Genomic DNA, 9208 nt, shown 5'->3' with positions numbered 1-9208 from the left:
GTGACAGAAAGGCATCAGAACTTTAACATACGTGAGATGGCTTCTGATGACCCTTCACTTGCCCTTTCAGAGTCCCCAAGTGTAAGGTAGAGGGTGGAGTTTCTTCATTATACCTAGTTCCCCAAGAAAATCCCTTAGTAATCCCCATCCTTACACCCCTTGCAAGAATGCTCCTCCATCCTCCTTCTGCCATCACATGCAGAGTAATCCTCCTTTTCCTGCGTCACCCGTTCGGTGATCCTTCTTACTCTGCAAGATCACACGCATTGCATGCAGCGACCTCCCTCTCACACTCACAGGGTGAGCACTGAGCTGGAGAGAAAAAACCCTCCCCTTCTCCTACTTGTTGCAAAGAAAGCCTCCCTTTTTCCGTACTCCCCTCACAAGACCCAGGCAGTTTGATCACCTTTCTTTCACCTTGATGCCACGAGACCACTCTTCTCTGAGTGGTACCAACTGCAAATGTGGTGTTTATTGACTTTTTCAGCTAACTTTTGCCATCGGTTTCTCTTTGCTGCGATAACCTTTCCCACCCACGCTTCTGCTCCTGCGAGGCTGTGAGCAAGGCAACGTTGTGCTGACGTTTTCTCTTCTGTCATAGCACTGGGACATGCTGAAAGAACACACCAGGACTAGGTTACCCTGCCAGCTCCCCCATGTACTTGTGCCCTTGCAGCACACAGAAAGCATTGTATTGCAAACCAGGGTGCTGCTTACTCACAAGGGAAGCCTGTGCTGGCTTGTAGCCTCAGGTAAAGAGCTGCATTTTTTCAGTGTGAGAAACAGTGGGTGAAATGAAGAAAAAATACCCTGTGAAATGGCCTCCCTCGGTAAGTGCAATCCCAAAGTGTCAAGGTTCACAGACCCTCTTGCTCCAGTGTCAGAAATCCCACTGCAGCCAGCATGACTCCTGAGCGCCCAAGGAAATAAGTCTATACATTAAGCATACAGCTGACCAGAGGAGAATAAGTGGGCTCAAAAGCTGCTGGTTTCTAGATTATTGTCATCTTGCAACTCCAATGGAGCAGCAAAATTGGAATCAAAAAGTGACAGTGACTTGCCTATCCTACCCCTCCTCTCCCCAACACCCATACAAGAGCTTGGCTGTGCCTCTCCCAAGGCAGCCTCTCTCTTATTCAGTGGAGGTGACTTAATCCAGAAAGGGTGAAGAGCAGGAGAAAGATTTAAATCAAACCCGATTACTGGGGCTTGTTAGGCTTCCCTGGCAAGCTGTTCTGGGACTGACCCAGAAGCTGTCAGCTCACTGCCTGCTCCCTTGACAACACCGTTCGGAGGGCTCAGGACCCTTATGAAATGGAGCAGTCCTCTCAAAGCTCTTCTCAGCTCCAAAAATCAGCCTCTCCTTTCCCCTGGCAAAGGACAGGTGTGCATTGAGGGTCATCAGGAGGCTGAGCAGCATGTGGCTTTTAACTAGCCCTTCAGCTATCGGTGGGCAGACAGATGGAGAAACAGCTCTGTGAGCACTTTGTCCGAGACTCTTGAAATGGCACGCTCTCTCTGTGGCTTTGGGAGTAATCCACCTAAGAAATTACTCGGCGTGGCTGCAAGATAATCCTGCCAGGCCATTGCATGTGCTCAGCCACCATCCCCCAGATGCCGGGGCTCTGCCCGGACCTCTCCCAGGCCACGTAAATGGCTCGTGATGTCCACAGGGACCTCAGGATGGACACTGGGCAGAACCCAACCAGCAGCCGCTCTTCATCCCAGAGAGTGGAGAGGTGCATGCTGGCCTGAGGCTCGGAACAGGGAGAAGGTGCCATCACATCAATGGTGGTGGCCATCACAGGCACCAGCCTCCAAGGCAGGCAGGTCCCTCCTGGCAGGGGTGGGAAGCAAATCCCTGATTTTGGAGCTAACAAAGTTTATGGAAAGGGTGGTAGGAGATGGTTGTGACTGTAGCAGAGACCTGAGCTCAGTGGCTGTGGAGATCCTGGCCAATCTCGTGCAGGGAAGGAGGGGAACAGATAAATACAATACATACAGCGCGATACAAGGCGTAGAGGGACAAGCACAGGGGACTTGCATCATGCTGCAGTGGGAAAGCTTGCTGTCTTGAACCAAGCTACAGCAAGGTTGGCTAATGCTGGCCAACACCTGAACCCCCCAGGGGGATGCAGGCCATTGAAAGTGATGAAAAAACATTTCAGAAACAATTCTGAAATGAGTCAAATACATCCTTTTTTTTCCTCAGTTCAGTCATAAATGCAGCTATTAAAACAGATTGGGTTATAAATAAAAAAAAAAACTGGGCCAAAGCAGCATGAGTGTTTTATTTTTATTAAAAAATGGAGAGTAATAAAGTAAAGCTGTAATAATAATATAAAAACGTTGACTAATATCTGTGAAAAACTTGGACAGCCATAGAGGGAATGAGCTATTGTGTTTTGTGGCGGGTGGGGTGCTGGTGAAGTGTTTGTGGTTAGGACAAAGACACTGAATTTTGCAAGCAGAGCCGATGAGTTTTAGGGTTTGCTTTCTGGAGACTCCCTGCACCAGTGAGGAAATTGCTCATGCTCAAGGAAGGCAGAATAGGCAGGCTTTTATTGAACTAACCAGAGTCTCTTTGGAGGGTCTTTTTTTTCTTCTCTCTTTCTCCCCCTTCCACTACCCAATGCCATTGATAAAATACATTTCAATATTGCAGAAAGAAAAGCAGTGACAGACAAAAAGCTCCTTGTTTTTGAGCCATATCAAACCTATTACTGCAAATCCAACAACACCTACCATTTTACCTTGCTGAGCTGGCTTTGTGGATGGGAGCTGGTGGGACCTGGCTGAGGAAAGGCTGTGTCTGTGAAAATTCAGTGAAATAAAAGTTCAAAGGAGGAGAAGGGAATGGGAGATAAGAGAGCTTCAAATCTTCATTTAAAAAGGAAAGAAAATCTGATTAAGATGTGCTGGCTAACTCAAAACATATGAGCCCGAACATCAAAAGGTTCGTAATTTGTACACGTGCTGTAGATAATTATCAGTTTAACTCGATACATCCTACAGCGACAGAGCTGACGTCAGACTGCTTCAGCGACCGACTTTCAAACCAGCCTCTGACATTGAGTGAGGGCCCCGCTGCTGACGTGCCCTTCTTCCCCCACCCCTTACACCCCTGTGTACACGTGTGTGCCAAATAGTCTGCTCAGATGCTCTCTCGTCTGCCCAAAACATGAGACCCAGGCAAGACTGAAAGAGGAGGCAAGTGGCTCCCAGGCAGCTCTGGATGTCTCCTGCTGCAGGCGACCTCTTCTAGATCCCCTGTCCTGCAGCGTGCATTGTGAAGGACAATGACAGAAAACCTAATTTAAACAGGGCTCCCGAGACTCCGTCAAAACATGGCCTAGAAAATAAATGTCAGACTCCGCTTCCTCCAGTCCACTGCAATCTGGGGATGGCTGTGAACTGGCTCCTCCACTGCTGCAAAAAAATTGCTCCTGTGCTGCAAACCAGCGAGGTATGCAAGGCAGCTGGTGGTCCGTTCCTGCCCCGGCTCTCCTCGCCCTGCTTGGCCAAGGGGCAGAGCTGCTGGTGCCGTCCGGGTGGGGACAGGGTCGGGGGCACCGGGACTGTGCACACAACCTGTCTGCCTCTCAGCCAACTGCGGTTTCATCTCACGGTTTGGCCGGGGGAGCTAATCTTGAAACCCTTTGCATATTTCCAAAGCCAGAAGGCTAGGGCAGAAGGCAGGTAATGAATCCCAGACCTTCCAGGAGAGCCGTGTGTAGCATGAACATAAGAATAATGTGACTTCGGGGAATGGCAAAGCAAAGCATTTTCCTTCTGTGTCCAAGAGACTTCTGTTCAGTACTAAGCTCTCCCCGAGAGCTGAAATGACCTTCTGTCTGCCTGTCCACAGGAGAGAGAGACAGACAGAGACAGGATGTAGGCAGAGGAGAGGTCATGTTTTTGTTAGAGGGAAAAAAATAATCGAAAGCCTGCTGGTTAAATACTCCTAATCCCTATGACTCTTTGTATGGTGTAGCTGGGAATTTTCTCTCTCTCTGTACTCATGCATAGCCCCATGACACTTTTCTTTTATGAAGAGCTCCTTGCACTTTATCCACAACCCCAAGACCACCTTCTCTACATTCTTTTTTAATTTAAGGATTTAATTGCTTTGAGGGAAGAGGGGGGAAACGCTAACAATTACAACTAAGTCCCCCGCTGAGCACTCTGTCATTACCCCATCCTTGTGGAATATGCTTTTTTTTTCACGTACTTAATCATTCATTTAATGGATAGCCAACTGCATGTGAAGCTTCAAGGTCTATAAAGAATGAAGCCTAACCTGCAAGACGCTCTGGTAAGTCGAATGTTTACAGTAAGCACACCAATCCATCAAACGTCCTTCTGAAGGCTCCTGAAGAACAGCTTGAGGCCAATAAAATAGTCCAGATTTTTTTGGAGGTGGAGAAATATACCTATAAATAATCCTTCCTGTCTGTGCCAAGTCTGAAATGCAAGCATCTAACACCATGGAGAGTAAGCCAGCTCACTTTATAGCAAAGTGGATTCACACTCTGTTGAATATTAGACACACACCGACTGATCGACCTCCCCTGGAAGTTCAGTTTTGTCCCACCCAGCAATCAATTGCACCACTTCAAACAGTATAAAGCGTCATGTATTTATTTTAGCAAAAGGAACTCCAGATACAGAACTTAAACCTATTCCTACAAAGGTGCTTTAATTACCTAAAAAGGCTGACAATAAATTTACATTTTAATTAAGAGTAATGAATTATGCATGATTGTGTAGCGCTTTCTGTGTAGCTAGCAGATGAGCACAGAGAAAGGTATGGTATGGATTGCAGGAATTTATCCTGACAGTACAGGGAAAAGGCCATTTTGCTTGCAATTGCAGGCAATTTAGGAAAAAGGTCACTCCAGCTAGGTAGCTATGTGTGAAAATGGTCCTGCTGCACTATTGCAGTTCTGCTGCAGGCTCCATGTTGTATTACAATGTATGAGAACTGAGTCCAACTTCTCCCTGTGATGACAACCTAACGCTTGAAAATCACATCGCTAGAAGTTTACCCCTTCTGAATGCATTAGGACTGTATACGTAGGAAAAGTGATGGCAAAATGTCTCCCATCCTCAGCAGGGACATGGAAACACCAACGTGACTGTTGGTGTTGCAGACTCCCATGATTTTGCCATGTTTTGTCAGCTTGTCTGTCGCAAGTGTCACTCATCCCCACATAAAACCATAGCATTCATCTGGGGAGGAAGAAAAGGGAGGAAGTTAGCTCTTCAAGATGCATAAAACAATAGGCAAATATGAGTACATGCAGTCAGGAATCCTGAAAACCAAAACCACCAGAGGACAAACTGGACCTCCAAGTGGATGCTTGAACTGTGACTTTGGGGATTTTTTTCCATCAAGAGTTCTTAGATTCGGAGTGGGCAACAGAGCATTGCTATGAAATTATTTGAGATTTCACTACCAGTTCTGCCCCTTAGAGCTCTGACCTTCAAAACAGCTTATGTTTCCAAGCAAAAAGATGTGAAAGGCAGGAAAAAAATTAGAACCACTAAGGAAAAAAAAAAAAAAAAGAATTGTGTCTGATTGGCACCATCCTATACTTATGTCAAACTCTAATTTGACTGAGTTCCTTGACTTTCATATTTTAGCTGCTTGCTTTGGCATCATAACAGTAATTTCCTTCTTCAACTGCAGTGTGATTTGTGCTCCAGCCCTTCTCTGCGTGTTGCTGGAGACACCACCCTTTCATACCCTTGTCCAAGGGGAGGTACTACCTTGGAAAGCAGCGCAGTGGCACTTGGGCCTCATGGTGAGGAGCCACTGTGAACTTGGCATGGGTGAAAATGTGAATTTTGCAGCAGCCAGAAAGGCTGGTGGGGAGCTAGCAGGGACTCAGGACAGGTCAACGGAACTGAGCTAAAGCCCACAGTTCTGCAAGGGATGGCATGGTGTGAAGCGGACCAGGGCCAGGCTCTCCTATCTGACCACAAGAACTCCTGTTGAGGGCGTCACGGATCCCAACAGCCTTCAGTTAAAGCAAGGGGCAAATTGTTAATGTTAATGGGAGATTTGCAGGGACTATTTCTGAGCTGACTGACAATGTCTGGGTCCGGGACTTGCTATACAAGGCACCTTGTTCCTGCTGGAGCAGGTGTCAGGAGTGTACCTACAAAGTATAGTAGAGTTTTGTTTTATTTCCAGTGTTGCCAAAAGCAAATAATAGAAACATTTCCAAGAACAAAAAATCGACTAATCCAAGATTTAATAATAATAAAGCCATTCTACAAGCCTCTCACTGGTACCCAGGAGGTACCTTTGTTACCAGATATTATCACTTCAGTTAACGATGGATTTTGAGTACCTTGTTGATGAATATATATGATCACAAACAGAACAAAGGACAACAGTTTTAGTCTCTTCTTTCACCCTACTTTACAGAAATGAAAGATTTGATAGGTCTGGTTTAGGTCTGTCTTTGCATTGTTGCTGATATTAATGGCATGTGTAACTTCTGTTATCCAAAGCCGACTAAAAACACACAAATGAAAAGTTTACTGAGTACAGAATTTTGGGAAGTATTTTAAAATAAGTAAAAACAGTGGTGAAAGCCAAAACTGAATGCTACTGATACTTTCACCTTCAATACAGTGAACTCAGCAAAAACAGCGCCATAGGACTCATCTGAGTTCTGACAGAGTCCTGCACCAGGAGCTCTGGCTTCTCCCCACTTACAGCTACAGAACATAAAGCAGCTCCATCTTTCCATGCAAGGTGTTCTGAGTAAGTTGTAGTATGAAAGATGGCCAGCATTTGGATGCTGCTGCTATCTTATGGCACGTTTAAAGTTAGAGTCACGTGTAATGGTAGTCATGCCCTACTGGAAAAAATAAATCTTTTATTTTGATATGCTGCAAACATACAAAAGATCCTTTGCCAACACTTCTGCCCTAAAGCTCTACGATCCAACTCCAACAAACAGAACATAAGTTCAGGAGTGAAGAGGTCTGAATACATCATCATTTAATAAATTAGTACAAAAGACTTCAGTGAACTTTGTTATTCATTTTGTATGCAGCTCATCAACAATTTTAATAGCTTTAATTGGGGATATTTTTACTAAGCATACAGCAGTTATCTAGTTAAATTAGCTACATGAGACTATCCATTAACTTCATGTAGGCCACTGAACAGCCACCAATAAAAACCTTTAGCTGTTGCTAATCTTATCTGAAGTCAAACTTGTGACCTTGAAGCACGGCAATACAGTTCCATTACCAGTCCCTGTGAACTAGCCAGTTCTCTGGGTGGGACTCTGTGTTTGTTTCTCTTTTCCTCCTTGAATTTTCCTTTTTGTGTGTGTGCTCCTGGTGACATTGAAGGGGGATTTTAATTGGTTCAGCCAACAGAAGGTGCACCTAATGTCCCTTTTGAACGGTTGCTCTCACCGAGGCTGGCTATGAAAAAACACATGGAAGGAAACCTACTGAAGCCTTTGATGATGGAAGTAGTGGGAGGTTTCAACATCTCTTTGCTTCTCCACAGACCTCCAGGTGATATGTTACTTTTTGATCTCAGTCAGAGTTTGCTGGGCTTTTGCCATGAAGAAAGCAAAAAAAAAAAAACAAACAAAAAAACCCCACCCGCTTTCAGCTGCTGATGCATTTGCTTTTGTTTTGCTCTTTAGCTGAGCTCTCCAGCACCAGAGGGGGATGTTTGACTCACACTAGTGTGTCTTTGCCTTTCACACAGCACGGTCCATTTGGTTGCTGTAGCTTTGCTTAAAGCAGGTCATGGGGAAGAATTAAGCTCCTTCCTTCAGAGACATGCAAAAAGCTCTCCAGTTCAGGCAGGCTTAGCCAAAGGGAGAGGAGACTGTCTGTCTCCTTCTGTGCAACTGTAAGTGTGGAGGTAGCCTGAAAAAGTCTTGATAGCAGAAGACTGCTCTAATGACCCATGACCTTCACAAACCTCTTGATTCTGAAATGACTAATAAGATGCCCAGATGAACTGAGTTTTCAACCAAAAAAAATTAGCATTTTCCCTCCCCTCCACAAACACAGACTCACACACATTTGGTCCTGGCAAATCACACGCTCTCTGGTTCAGTGGAGGGTCCAGCTGCACCAAGTACAGAGAACTGATAAAGCCAGGCCAAGATGCAGGTTTTGTACAGACTCACAGCTTGGTTGTATCCACTGTCAGGTGGGTACAGAGCCAAATGGCAGGTTTCCCCCCAAGTTGGACAGGGCATGCTAGCTAGGGCACAGCACTGCCCGCAGAGTCACACTGCTTCTAGGCTGGATGTGCCTTGCACCTGAAAGACTTGGTGTGAGTGAAATGAATTTGGGTCTGCTCTTACCTGCCCATGAAGCCCTGTCCTAAGAAACCCAAAGACACCACAAGATGATGTGGATGCCCCGTCACTGGAAATATTCAAGGACAGGTTGGACAGAGCTTTGAGCAACCTGATCTAGAGAAGGATGTCCCTGCCTGTGGCAGAGGGGTTGGACTAGATGATCTTTAAAGGTCCCTTCCAACCCAAACCGTTCTATGATCCTATGAATAAGTCACACTTCCATGACTGGGGAAGGAGTACAAGAAGTAGACAAACAGATAATAAGAGAATCTGGAAGAAGACAGAGTTTGTAATGAAACCAGCCAAAAAAGTAACTAGGACGAGATGAAAGGCATTTCAAATATCTGGGCTCATTAGGAGCAGGTAGTCAGTGGAGAGACTGTGGCCAGAGCAACCCGAGAACTGGAGAACATATTTCCAGCTATAAGGAAAGTCTCAACTAAGCAAAACTGGAAGTACCCAAATGTCTGAGATATACTTAAGGCCAAGAGAGACTGAAAGAAAATATTTGAGAATTGACCCAAACTGCGAGGCTGGTACAAATGCGTTTATTAGCTGGGAAATGCCCCCACACACCTAAATCCTTCATAGAAGTATAATCACAACCTTATATGATCTATAATTTTTTAAATTAAGCCAAAGGAAGACACTTGGGGAGAGAAAGCTCATACCCATTTTCTGTGTGCTGTGTGCTACAGCAAGGTGGGAAGAAACAAGTCTGAGGCGTTTGAGTTGTCACACACACCACATATTAGGTCAAGTCAAAGAAAGATTATGGTTAAAATAACGGAAGAAAACAAAACATAGATTTTCTCACATTCTTATGAGAAAGCTGCATTTATTCCATTATTGTT

This window comes from Haliaeetus leucocephalus, unplaced genomic scaffold (assembly GCF_000737465.1).
Source record: "Haliaeetus leucocephalus isolate CR32 unplaced genomic scaffold, Haliaeetus_leucocephalus-4.0 Scaffold702, whole genome shotgun sequence".
Taxonomy (NCBI): Eukaryota; Metazoa; Chordata; class Aves; order Accipitriformes; family Accipitridae; genus Haliaeetus; species Haliaeetus leucocephalus.
Note: the sequence above shows the minus strand (reverse complement) of the source record.